Source organism: Columba livia, chromosome 2 (genome assembly GCF_036013475.1).
Source record: "Columba livia isolate bColLiv1 breed racing homer chromosome 2, bColLiv1.pat.W.v2, whole genome shotgun sequence".
Classification (NCBI taxonomy): domain Eukaryota; kingdom Metazoa; phylum Chordata; class Aves; order Columbiformes; family Columbidae; genus Columba; species Columba livia.
Window position 1 is genome coordinate 41,049,691 of NC_088603.1, and position 13,390 is coordinate 41,063,080.

The 13,390-nt window shown below is 41.4% G+C and overlaps 1 long non-coding RNA gene across 1 annotated transcript; it reads right to left on the reverse strand.

The window, feature by feature from the left end:
- Nucleotides 1-8,011: 8,011 nt before the first annotated feature.
- Nucleotides 8,012-12,266, reverse strand: LOC110364623 (uncharacterized). Its single transcript, XR_002423529.2, has 2 exons — nt 11,060-12,266; nt 8,012-8,568 (listed from the first exon to the last, which is right to left on the reverse strand). It is a non-coding gene; the product is annotated as an uncharacterized LOC110364623 (long non-coding RNA).
- Between the last annotated feature and the right edge of the window lie 1,124 nt (nt 12,267-13,390).

The window sequence follows — 13,390 nt, forward strand, 5'->3', positions numbered from 1 at the left end:
GGCACTAAGCTGATGAAACTGAAGCCTTGCAGGCAGAGCCAGGCTTTAGTTCAGCATCCATCTCCATGGAAGAGGACAGACAGTCACATGTGGCTCTGCCTACACTCCAAGCCAGCCAGATGTGAGGCAGCCAAGAAGCCCTGGTGAAGCATGTGTGTTGGATCCAGCGTGTCATGTGTACTCTTGATTAGTTTTCCATTTCCAGTCTTGGAAGACATCCTGATCCATATGTGGATTAATTATGCATCATATGCTCCTTTTGCAATCAAGAAGCAATATTAGCATTTTCCTGCAGCTACAGAAACACCTTTACGTTGCAGGTCAGCATCTTTTGCTACAGCTAAGTTGGAAAGGTGGGGGGAAGGGAGAGGAGAAATAAACTTACTAGAAATGTTTCTTAGATTTGATTTTCCAGCTATGAGCTATGAAGTTACATTTAAAAATAATTAAACCAAAATTATCACATAGGTAGCTCACATAGGGCTCCCAAATTGGTACTGACCACATAAAAAAGACCAGGTAGTAAAAGATGCTAAGAGAAGCTACTATAGCTTCAGTACTCAGCACTTTTGAAAATCAGGCCACTTGATTTAGGCAGCTAAACAGGCACATTGGAAGTGGTTTGCCTTAATTAGTTCCCCAAAGTTACATAGATTATTAGAAAAATAACTAAAGAAGCGTTTTATTCAGGAGACAAAATATAATGTAGTGTTAAACTATTAAGGATAATTTGCATGAAACATGGTGTGCACACACAACTCCCTCTGTTTGAACTTTACAGCCTTTCTATATAATATATTAGTAATAATTTTCTCCTTGTGATACTCGGCAGGTTTCTCTTGCTTTGGGGGATATTAGGTGAACTCTTTTGTAGGTAAAATGACAACTGTAAATGAATGGTAAGATTATGTAGCTGAGTGGATAAAATACTTTAAGTTATGGCACTATGATAAAGACACCTCTGCAAAGGTTGCAAATCATTTTTCATTTTAAGGTCAGTGTTCATGATTCCACTAACATTTTTAGATAGGTTTAAGAATGAGGTTCATTCTGTTTAAATATATCACAGGGCTGTATCTGCAGAAAGCTCTCTGTGCCTGCAGAGAACCCTGCTCCTATTCTATGGCAAGGAAAGACACAAGTCTCTGTCTGGGAGAGGTCCTTGGGAAATTCTTTAATTTGGCACTAAATATTTTTAATCCAATCTAGATTCTTTCTTTTCCAACTCAAGTGGTAGACCCTCTTTTTCTAACCATAGACCAAGCTTGTACTAATGATGAGGCTCATAAGCTTACACATAAGGAAGAGGATATTTTACCTTACAAAGCTATCTCATGCAAGATTGCTGGATTTCAAATTTGGAAAAAATTGTGGAATTTATACAGGAGAATTATGCAAGCACTTAGGGGGCTGTAAAATGAGTGCCTTTCAAATGGGTCACTACAGTATTAGGAGATTAGTTTTCTACAGGGCTGTGTGCACTAGGAAAAATAATGTCCATTTTAAAGATGAACTCAGCTTCAGTCCTGCACCGGTAGTCTGTGCACAAGGGTAGACACAACTTGACCTTATCATTCTGTCACGAAAACCTGCTCTCACCACCGCTGTGAAACCAATACAAGTTTTCCTTGTGGTTCAGCTCCATAAAAACTGATAGTAGTTTTGTCTTGACAAATGCAATTTGAAAGCTGCAATTTCCTTTGCATCTTTAGGGAGAAATGAGGAAGGTGCTTTGATGGGTTGGGAATTTTTCCCAGATTCTGCCCTCAGCTGACTTCTCAGAGAAGCCTAGGACTGTATGTTTTTATGAGAAAATAGTAAAAACAAATGAACAAACAAATGCTTCCCAGTTCAAAAGGAATTTTCAGGAAAGTGTCCTAACTTCACGATTGTTGATGTTACTTTGGGATAAGCCCTGTGTTGGACCTATGGATGTGGCAAAAAGTTTGTGCACAAGGCCAAATTCTGCCCTTATTTCTCCACGTAAGAGCACAGTCTTGAATATCCTTCAATTTATACTGGAGAGATCGGTCCTTTACTATTGTGATTCTATTAAGAGACTGGCAGTTGACGCTTTTCTGTCTCACTTTTGGAAACAAAGACTTTTCCTCTGTCACAGTGTTGTTCCCACCACGGGTGTCCTAGCAGATATACAGCTAAAATCAGTGCTAGTGTAAGTGGGCACAATCTTTTATATCTCAGCTGGGTTGAGGAGCCTACACCAGCACTGAATCTGCCCTGGTATTTTAGACCAAAGGTGTTATTTATTACTGTAAGCATCTTATTCATTGCTGCTGGTGCCATAAATACATATTTAAGATCCACCTGCTCCATGATTTCCCAGCAGCCGCATCACCTCTCAGTTCCCCTTTAATTTAGTTTAATTCTCCGTCCTAACCTCAACCCCAAAATAACACACACACACCTCCTCCCCCCACCTCCCGCGACCTTTTTCCTTTGTGGGGGACTTGAGAAAGGTCCTACGGGCACCGCCGCAGCAGTGGTGATTTTGCAGCGTTGCTAAATTAAGTCCCCGATTAAAGCCGACGAGCTCCCCCTCCTGTCGCCGAGCCGGAGCCCAGTCACCCCGAGCCGAGTCTTGAGACTCCGGCTCAGCACCGATGGTACCTGCAGGAGGGCAGAAGGATGCTGAGAGTGGGGTTAATTTTGAAAGCAGAAAACTCCGGAGAGGAATAAGGCACTGCCAAGGGAGGTCTGGCATAGAAAAACATGCACGTCGGAAAGCAAAGCAGCTTTATATTGTACGCTAGAGCCTTCATGGGCTGAGATGATAAAATTGTCTGGCACGGGGTAATGCTAGCCTTTGCCAGGACATTACTTATTTTAAACAATCACATCTTTAAGAAGGACATAAATGCTAAAATTACAAGAAAATCCCTTGTTCCTTTGCTATCTCTGTATCTTCCCTTGTAATGGTTTAACTCAAAGGGCTTGGGATCTAGGAAGGAGAAAACAGAATTTTTCAGAGACTGTAAGCCTGTCCCTGAGGCAGAGAGGAAAAAATGAATACAGAGTAGTGTTGAGAGAGGGCACCACATGCATTGTAGTCAGAACAATTTTGTTCAGGCTCTCTCCATCTATGTTTTATAGATGCAGCATGTATTCATAGAGCAGGAGGATGGGCAGAAGCCTGCATAGTGTTCTCCAGGCATGCGGAATGGGAAAGCCAGATCCAGAAGTGCGTTTACTGTGGGTGCTGCTGAAGCATATTTTCAGGCACAGTGTCTGGAGAGCATTTTAAGATGGAATGAGGTCTTTCAGGTGAAAACTCTGCTGAGAAATTGTCACCAGCCAGTGTTGTCGGACAACACGTAATCACTGTAGGTCTGCCCTTGGGTCTGATGTGTTTTAGAGCCTGATGACACAGTGAAGCTGAGCAGAACAAGTTGAGGAGTTTCCTCTTGTTCTTTGTCAGAGGCAAAGTGTACTCTGGAGCAACAGTGAACCAGCGGCTCAAGGTGTGTAGCTGTTCCCTTATTTACAAATCAGAGCCAAAACTCATTTGAAGGGAGGGGGGAAAAAAGGGGGTAATTGGATTGAGGCCTCCTTTGAATGTTGGCTGACAGCTATCGCTAAAATGGAAGAGGAGCATCATGTAGGGTGAAAGTGAAGCCAGGCATAGGACAATGTCACCTATGTCCTTCTGCCACTTCCCACTCCCGGCAGGCCCTGGAAGTGCCTGGAGGTCAGTCTAAGCTATTGGGTGATAGTGAGGAGAAGACAGGGGTGTTGACACGCAAGAAAGGAGGCTGGAGAGAGAGGCTCACCCTTGGAGCTGAAGTCATTCATTAAAGCTGTGCATGGGGTACAATGAGTCAAGAGGCTATTCATTTAAGACTGGAGGTGGGAGTAAAATTTAGTACATTACTTGTGGGCTTTTGCCAAAGCCTAAGCAAAAGTCTAAGAGAGAGCAATGTGTGTGTGCACCGTTTGCAGTCCAGCCAGGCAAATCTGGCACAGCTCAGCTATCGCAGGGTAGATGTTTTCCAAAAAATCCTGCTTCTGTCCTCTTCCCTCACATCTCTAAAAAAACATCAAGGCTATTCACAGGGCTTTGTAGACTGTGTACCACAGATCATAGGACAAAACACATTTGTTCTTCTGAGCAGAGACTGTGTATGTGCGTCTGGATGCAAAGTATTGTGGGCTGGAGCTCTGAGCTGACATACATATGGATATATGAAGCAGAGCAGAAGGACACCACCATACAAGCAGAGAGGAATGGCACTTTACACTGGTGTGAAAGCTTTAACCCTTCCCAGACTGGAGGACTGAGTGGCGCAGTTTAGAACAGCCATAACCTCCATTGGGCAGTTGTTGTGCATGGAGGTCCTTGGGAGCACCCCATACTTCTTCTCCCTTCCCCTTCCCCAACCTTTCTATGCATGCAGCAAGCACATCCCATATGCTGGGGGCCAGGATGGAATGACAGATTAAAATCTCACCCCTATGAACTGCTTCAAAACACCTTTATGCCACAAGGCTATTGGGAAGTATTCACAGTGACAACCAGACCGTTCCTCTTAGTCAGAACTCTACATGAGGTAAGTTTGTTGGTTTCAGTTGGTTTCATTTGGATGCTCGTGTTATTTATTATGGTTTCTAAGAGTAAATCAGAGTTTTAATCTTAGAAATAAGTGATGGGGAAACCTTCCAGCTGCCAAAGCGAGGTTTGACTCAAAAAGGAAGAAAGAACCTAGTTGTTCACAGGCAGCCTCAGCAATCGAAGAAGCCAGAATCTCCACTTCCCCAGTCACCACCTTCATCAGCACTGCCTTGGCACCAAGCTCCTCTCCTGAAATTGTGAGTAGGTGGAGATGTATTTGCAGGCTGGAGGGAGTTCCTGAGCTGACACTGCCAGGTTCAGGCTTTGTTAACTGTTGCTTTCAGTGTGAGCTGCTGAAACTGTAACAGGAGCATTTTTAATATCATAGAGGGGGGCAGAAATTAAAAAGAGGCCATTAGATTAAGCAGCAACCCTGGGACAGGCTGTAAGTCACAGTTAAGAGAGAGATATCTGGAAGATTTGCCAAGTTCAAAGGTCTCCATTATTAATGTTCCAGTAGCTGACTTGATGGATTGTTTCTAGTCTCTGCCTCCTTATTCCTTCCACCTTCTCTCCTAAAGACAAATGCTTAAGACAAATCTCTAGATGGAGGGATAGACTCTGTAATAGATTATTTCTTATTACTTAGAAATTGGTTAATAATTTACTAATTCAATTTCAGTGTTTCATCCCCCACTCCAATTAATCTTTAGAATATAAAGTAAATGCTGTTCTTTGTTCTTCCACTGCTAATGAAGAAAGAAACTAATGAGGAGACCTGGCCTTGATACTTTTCTAAAGACGATTTAGCAGCACAGGAGTTAATGCTGTTTTTTTCTCCTTTTCTATTTACTTCTGCTTCTTAAACACAAAATCCACCCATAAAACTGAAAGCTGTACAAGCTGGTCATGAGCCCAATTTCAAGCATGTTACACAAGTCTTACTCTAGCAAAACTTCATTTTCTGGCAGAGTGTTACTAAAATCGTACATATATATACTTTTCCATTCTGTAGATAAATATTTTATATAGATACCTTATACATAACCAAACAAAACAAGATACAGGAACCTTTGTACAGTGATTCAAACTGCTGTCTACCACTCTGCAATGGTGCTTTAAGATTTAGTGGATGTAGAGAGTGATTTGTTTCTAACAAATTGTATCTGTGGCTCTGTGGCCGTAATGCGTTTCAAAGAGATTTTTTTAATCGCGTCTGTCAGGAATTACACAAGTATGGTCAATCCAGCCTCCTAACATCCCTTCCAGTCCTGTTTCCTGTAATTCTATTACCTCTTGTTTCTTACTTTTTTTATACTGTTTTTTCTTACCCCATCCCTCCCATCAGCACTCTCAGAAATATTTTAAGCCCTGCCTAAAGCACCCTACCCAGGATGCATGTGAGTCTGTGATTGATGGCTGCTTCTCTGCCAATACACTGGTGAGAATTAGGAAACCGGTTCAGATTCCAGCCAACTGACTTTTGTTCTTGCAGCGTGTTCTGTCATCAGTGGCAGGGGTTTGGATTGTAAACACTTAGGGCACTAAATGACACGTTCTAGTGTTTAGATGCTTTTTGCCAAGTGTGATTTCACACCTTGGTGAGCACAAAAAAAAAAAAAAAAAAAAGTCAACAAACCTCCAAACAGAAACATTTATCTACTTTTATTACCACAGAGTCCTTTTTCTTTAAATAAAAATTATGGTAGTAGTGTGCGGGCAAAGTTGATAAGCTTACTTCATGCAATTGCCACTGATGAGGAAGAAAACAGCCTTTTTCCCCACACTGACAAGCTTGCTTAAGCCTGTCTCATTACAGAACAAGGGCAGTACATTAAGCCCTTTAATAGCAGGACCAGAATCCCATCTGTGTGAGGAAGGGGAACGAAGGTGCTGCTCAGCACAGGCTCTGCTATGAGAACCCTGTCAGCCAGGACAGGACTCCTCACAGCAGGCTCTTGGCACCCTTCTCCATGTGAAGGAGATCACTCAGATCTGTACCCAGCTAGAATTTGCTTCTGAGGGCTGTGAAAGCCATTGCTGGCTGAACAGATGTATCCAGATCTACTACAGGCCAGCACTCATGAGCTTTTTGTCTTTGTACAAGGGCAGGAAATTCCCTGTGCATCTTATTCTCTACTTTGCGCTCGAGCACAAGAGAGGGCAGGGCTTGATGTATAAAGTTTACCTTACAGATTCCTAATTCTGTTAAGCAAACACATCTACACACCACAGAGCAGACCCCCAAATATATTAGAACTGTGAATTATCCCAGATCTTTGGCAGTAAAGGAGTAATATTTTCCAAGTGACTGGGTAAACTGACACCTCCAAAACCACCATAAACTGATCAATTGGGCTTGACTCCGAACTCCCAGCATAAATCTGGAGTAAGGCTGCTGAATTCAATAGAGTTATGCCATGGTAAAATTAGAATCCTCCTTTTTGCCTTTTTTCTTTTACTATGCTAGCTAATCCCATAGCTGCAACAAAACTGAAAAATCTATATATACAAACTCCTGTGGCCAGGCTATCTTATTGTGAAACCTACAGTATATCCCAACCTTATAAGAAATCATTCAAGTGTGACACTGTCCTCTCTCTTGCTTTTCTGATAAGCAGAAAGAGAGGGCTGCCAACAGGATAGGAACTAGAAGACGGGAAAATATTATTTCACAGTAGGGGAAGAAACATAACTGAATGGAGATCAAGGCAGCTAAATTAAAGAAATCCACAATACCTGGGTAACAGGGCCACAACACAACACAACACATGTCTGCAGTGGAGACTTTAAGGCAGCTGAAGGATTCTCCCAATGGCAATCTTGAAGTTGCAGAAAGCAGCAGCATCTCCACTAATGAGTTCCTTCCAAAAATCTGCTCCTATCCAATGGCTTGGTTTGAAACCGATTAAACTAGTGAAAAGAACCTTATTGACTTTATCAGTCAGTGCATGAGGCCTAAAGAGTTTAAATAAAAGGTAAACTGGTGTAATACTGTCATGATAAATGAACCCACAGTTTCCCAGGCTGCAGATGATTGTACTGCATTGTTTGTCCTGTGTGACATTGTAAATTTAAAAGGGTAAGTGTTTAAAACAAAAATAATGGCAGAATTTAGAAGTGGCATTGGAAAGGTGTTAGTCCTCTCTCTGTTATTTGAAAAATCTCCAGTTTCCTTGCCAACAAATTCCTAGAAAAAAAGATGGCAATATTCCATTACATTATTAGCTGTTTCTAAAAAATCATATGAATATGCCTTTCATATCAAGCTACCCTATAACGTCTGCCTGTAGTTTGCGGTTTCAATACATAAATTCTGAGGTTTGAAATGCAAATCTCATTTTTGGGGACCTAGCAATTTATGTGCAAATCTTCAAAGAGCAACTGAAAAGATTTTTCTCTGTCTTCCTGACTATGCCTGGTAGAGGAAGCACTCTTGACATCTGTTGTTCAGTGTCCTTTATTTTCAACCTCAGTTTTGCAAACAAACCCTTCTCGGGTGTGGTACATTTAGCCACCCAAAGTGCCACAGAGCTGTGCAGTTTTACTGACACCTTGAACATCATATTCTGTATCAGAGGCGTGTCTTCCTGATTTGCTTTAAGCATATACATGACTGGATTTTTACCAGCCATGTTTGTCTAGGCTGGTAGGTGTCTTAGTATATGTAATAAATAAATAAATAAATAAATCTGACTTGGGGTTTTGCTCAAAAAAAGAATTTAAAACTCATGAAATGGGAATTGAATTTCTGCAGTTATGCTTTTGTCTCCTGTCCATACACTGGTAATACCTAAAGGCCAGTTCAGTTACGCTGTTAAAAGAAAAAGTTTCTGTCTAGAGGGCTCCTGTTTTTACCACAGCAGCTGATGCAAGAGGCTCTCAGACTATGGCCACTGCTGACCAGTGAGGCTGGGGAGCATTTGCTGTGTTATTGGTCCATTGAGAGGAAGTGTCTTCCATGGGCATTTGCAAGGCACTTCAAGGAGCAGCCTGGAAGCCTGGAAGAAGAAGGAAATAAGGAGAAGTAATTAATGTAGTGGCATTTGCTGGAGAAGTAGCCACCATACCACCTGGAAGGAAGGGGAAGAAGGAACTAATCATCCATTTTGAACACTTGAAGAAGATGGGAGGAAAAAAAAAAAAAAAACAAACACAAACTTGGCTGACTGGACACAGTGGCCAAAATTCAGGGAATCACTTGCAGGAGGTTAAGAAAAGCCATGAACATGGCAGGGTGTAGAGAAAAAAAGGTAGAAAAGGTTAAAAAGAAGCAGAGAATCATAGCCAAATGTGGAGAAAGACAGTGCTTCAGTTTATGGGGAGATGGAAATAAAATAAAAAGCCAAAGAGGGGAAAAAGGTATAATGAATTATTTGAGAAAGGATTGCAAACACAGCACCAAAGCAAGGTCCTCCTGTTCCAGTTCTAACTCAATGGGAATGTTGAATGAAAAGATTGGCAGAGCCACTTCATTACACCATGGATAAAGTTTCCCAAAGCATGTCTGTGCAACAAAAGAGGTTATTATATTATGTAACGTTACATAATTATACAGCTGTAGCTCCTTGTGTGAACGCTCTAGAAGTGAATCTTTTTCCAGCTCTGGAAAGGGTTTTAGTTGAACTGGAGACAGTATTTTTAAGTTGGTACAGGGGTTCATGGGTAGGGTTATGCTTGTTTAACTATATCTGTATATTTGTATTGGTATGAAGGGGGAAATGTGCCTGTGTGGACAAAGCCTGAAATATCTAGCTGTCCTTCAGGCCATAGACATGACATTCTTTAGCTTAGCAAGAAGACACTTTCCAAAGACATCTTTTATGATCGTAGATCGTATGGGAACAGAGCAGAACAACACAAGGTTATTTAACAGCAACAAAAAAAACCCTGTTTTACAAGCATTCACGAGCGTTTAGGTTTCCTAAGCTTATACTTCCACGTAAGCAATTGCTGAAGATGCTCACAGGATTGTGAGAGGAGATAATGAGAAAACATTGTGTGTGAAGTTTCAGTCCATGCTGTGAACTCTTCTATAACCTTTGGCATAATCTGAGAGTTACCATGGCCTATATCAGGAAGAAGAAACTAGAAAATGGTGTTTAAGAAATCTTGAAATGAAGGACTCCCTAATGCTGAAGTTTTTAACAGCACACACCTTTTTGTTTTAACTATGGACTTTACCTGGGAAATGAAGAATACTTCATCCCTCAATAAATTTGAAAAATATATGATTCAAGTGTTAAATATAAGTAATAGTTAACAGTCAAATACATGTTCTATTCTTTGCTTCCATGCGCTGGTCAGACAAAAAAGAAGAAAAGAAGTGCTATACACTGGTTTCTCAAGAATGCAGCATCAGGGATCTGTAAAAGTCTGAGTGATTCTATTGCTTCCTTTTGAAGGGCTCTAATAATAAGGAGGCCTAGGGAGAAAAATTGCAGTTGAAGACCATTGAAGTCTTGAACTGTAGTCAAGCCACAGAGTGAAATTACTGAGCCCTGAACACCTCTCCTGATCCTTCTCTGTTGAGAAGAACCTTTGTTAGATGAGGAGGCAGAGGTTGAAAGACTCAATTGAAATCCTCACTAAATACATTTTCTGAGAAGTTAGGACATGTGGATTTTTCCCCACATGGATTTACAAGTCCACAGAATTTGAGCAGACGGGGAATCACTCTTTTTTTTTTTCTTTTTTTTTTCTTTTTAGTAGAAAGAATAAACTAGAATAAGAATATTACTAATTCAGCATTCGAGCAAGCAAAGCAGATTTTCTTGTACTAGCCCATCTGAGCCAGAGTGACACATACTGTGACACTGAGAAATATTTGAAAGGGCAGAAAGAAAGGACTGTAGGTGTGAGTATTATTTATATGGTGAAAAACCCTTTTGTCTCAGGTACTAGAAAAAATTGCTTTGTCCACTTATTGCTGAGTTCTTAAATAGCCCATGCAGTACAGTTGACTGACATTTTATGTGTCTTATTGCAGATCCACATCTTCACAATGAGTGATTTTTCAGGATACATCTTTGGAGACTACAGTCAGCCTGTAACATTTTGGTGACTGTATGAAAAATACCGTCCTTTTCTTCTGAATTTATCAAAGCACTCTACAAAGGTAGAGGCATAAACTGTGAGCGTACACTATTAATGAGCCATTCCCAGCGGTTTTTCTCTCTGACTATTCTGTCGCAAAGACAGACACTCTGAGGTTAAGCTTAAGGCATAAAAAGATCTCTTGGGATAGCTGTGTAGGCAAAACAGTTGTACAGGCAAAACCCAACATGGGGAGGTGCAGTTTGTGCTGGCGAAACAGTCTTTGAGATGGGCTTTTCCTGGGCTATACGCATTCTGCCAGCATAGGAATGTCACAAGATGACTGTAGTGGAAATCTTCAACTGTAGATTTGGTCCAGCAGTGGCCATTACCATTGGCCATTTAGTGGTGACAAATAAAAAGCAAACACAAGTTTAAATGTCAAGTTGAAATTACCTGCAAGTTAGCTGGAGAAGACTGGCAAAAATAGGACATTTGCTGCTGTTTGACCCATTGCCTGCAGGAGTCCTTTGTCTAGGTCATGCTGGCCAACGCCTTTCACTTCTCCCAGGGCTCTTGCCAACATGAATGCCATTGCCCTGGGAGCTTTCAATTGATGATAGTCCATCTACTGCTTAATCTAGTGTGATCGTTCCTCTTCCTGAGATTCTTCAGGGCCTGAGTACTGCTGCCAAGGCAAAGTGGTATGTAGAAACAGAGAGCTCATGATAATCAATAAAGCAGCAGTTTCTGTAAACTGAAAAAGAGGCATAAACAGGAAAACCATCTGAACTGGTGGAGCATGCAGTGCCAGAAGAGAAAAAGTCAAGGAGTCTGGAATACTGCGATGCAGGGAGCCTGTGTGCTGCAGAGACAGAGAAGAAAAGCAGAGCCAGCTACTGCAAAGCCCGAAGGAAGCACAGAGACCACTGGGGAGGCAGCATTCTGCAGAAAAACAGATCCATCAGGCACAAAAAGGAAGAGACAGAAAAGTCTAATGAGTGGCTAGGGGTGAAGTCTGTACGTGCACCTCTATTTACACTTTCAGTCTAACTCCTGATTAACATCATTCTCTTCTTTTGCAGGAGGGAAAATGAGGATCAAAAATATGGAATCACTTCTAGAGACATGGACAAGGAAAGCATCAGGTATCTCTCAGTCCTGGTCACTAAGTACTATGGCAAAGTGAGAAACTGGTGAAACATCATATCTTCAAGGTAAAGCAATTTTAAGGCTCAAGCTCATCACCTGGAAGCAAGGAAGAAACCCCTGGAAATATATGTCATGAAACTTTTTATGATGCTGTGAAACTGAATTGATCTAAGCATCTTCAGTTTTTCAGTTATGAAAACCAGAAAAGGCATAAAAGAATCACAGTATAGGTACTAGATACATACAGTTGTATGCAGTGATACTTCCCTGCTTAAGCTTTTGGAATCAATTGCCAGATACTCTTCATGTCTGTGGGAGTCTGACCAGGATTTTAATAAGTCCAAAAAATGGAACAGTTCTCAAGTCTTTCTGCCCACACAACAGTCTCCCAGCAAGGCCTTCATGGAGCTTCCAGGACTAGTCTCAAGCACAACCAAAACCAAGTGGCAAATAGCAGGGGTCTGACGACGAGACCTGAACTTTTCCTTCCACAACCATGTCCTCTTTGGCACTGGAATAAAAGGAGAGGAAACAAGTCTTTTTCTGCTTGTAGACCCTTTCATTCTTCTGTAAGGAACTGAAAAAGATATAGCTCTAAGGATTAAGAGTCGTATTGTGTGAGAAAACTACAGCAAGGGAAGTTGGACTGCATCATTAAGTTACGGCAAGATAGTTGCGAGCAGGAAACTGAAGACTGAGCCTGTAAATTCCCTGCCCTTACGTGACATCAATGAGCCACTTGTGTTTTCTCTGTTACGCTTTCTCTCATTTGAATGCAGTTCCTTCCTCTTTTGGCCCAATTCAGAGTTTCTGCCTAGCTTTATTCAAACAGCTGTGTTGTAGTCCTGAGCTTATTGTACTTTTTCCTTGCCACCTCACCTTGTATCACAGGGTCACACAAAAAGGACAGTGTGTCATCACAGGACTGCCTGAGATATCAGCATGTTTCTGGCTTTGCCACTGTCACTTGCAAGTGTGAAATTAGCAGTGAGCTGACATTAGGAAAACCAAACAGATGATCATTTATTTTCTGCTCCCCATAAAAGGCCTGATGCAAAACTCACAGGAACTGGTGGAAATATAAGGGCTTTGGCTCAGACTCAAACAGACCAGCCAGGAATAATGCTGAAAATTTATCTGGAGCTGAGATGGTACAAAGGGGCTAATCCCAGTCACCTTCCTTTAGCAGGAGGCTCAGAGTGATTTGAATTGGCTAGCTTCTGTTGTGAATTAAGCTCAAAGCCCCAAAGGCAACTCAGTTCTAGTCATCTAGCTTTGCAGCCTCCTCCAAACTCAATCCAGAGGGAAAAGTGACTAATCCTATTCAGTTGCTACACTGAGCTAATGCCATCGATTAAAAAAGCTTGGGGCATGGGGAAAATGAATAATCTGGGTCAGTTTTCCCCTGCAAATCCTTTGCACAACTTGGAAAAAAAAAAAAAGAAAAAAAAAAAAGAAAAAAAAGTTAGGAGACAGAGAGGATGCACTGATAAGAAGGAAAGCTCACCCAATAAGGTGCACATGCTTTATAGAAAAGAAATAGAATTGCATCAGTGAGGATTTGTCAGAATTCCCAAGATGGGAAGATATTGGATTAGAGGAGCTAGTTCTCCTGTTTGCTGGGAAAAGAATCAT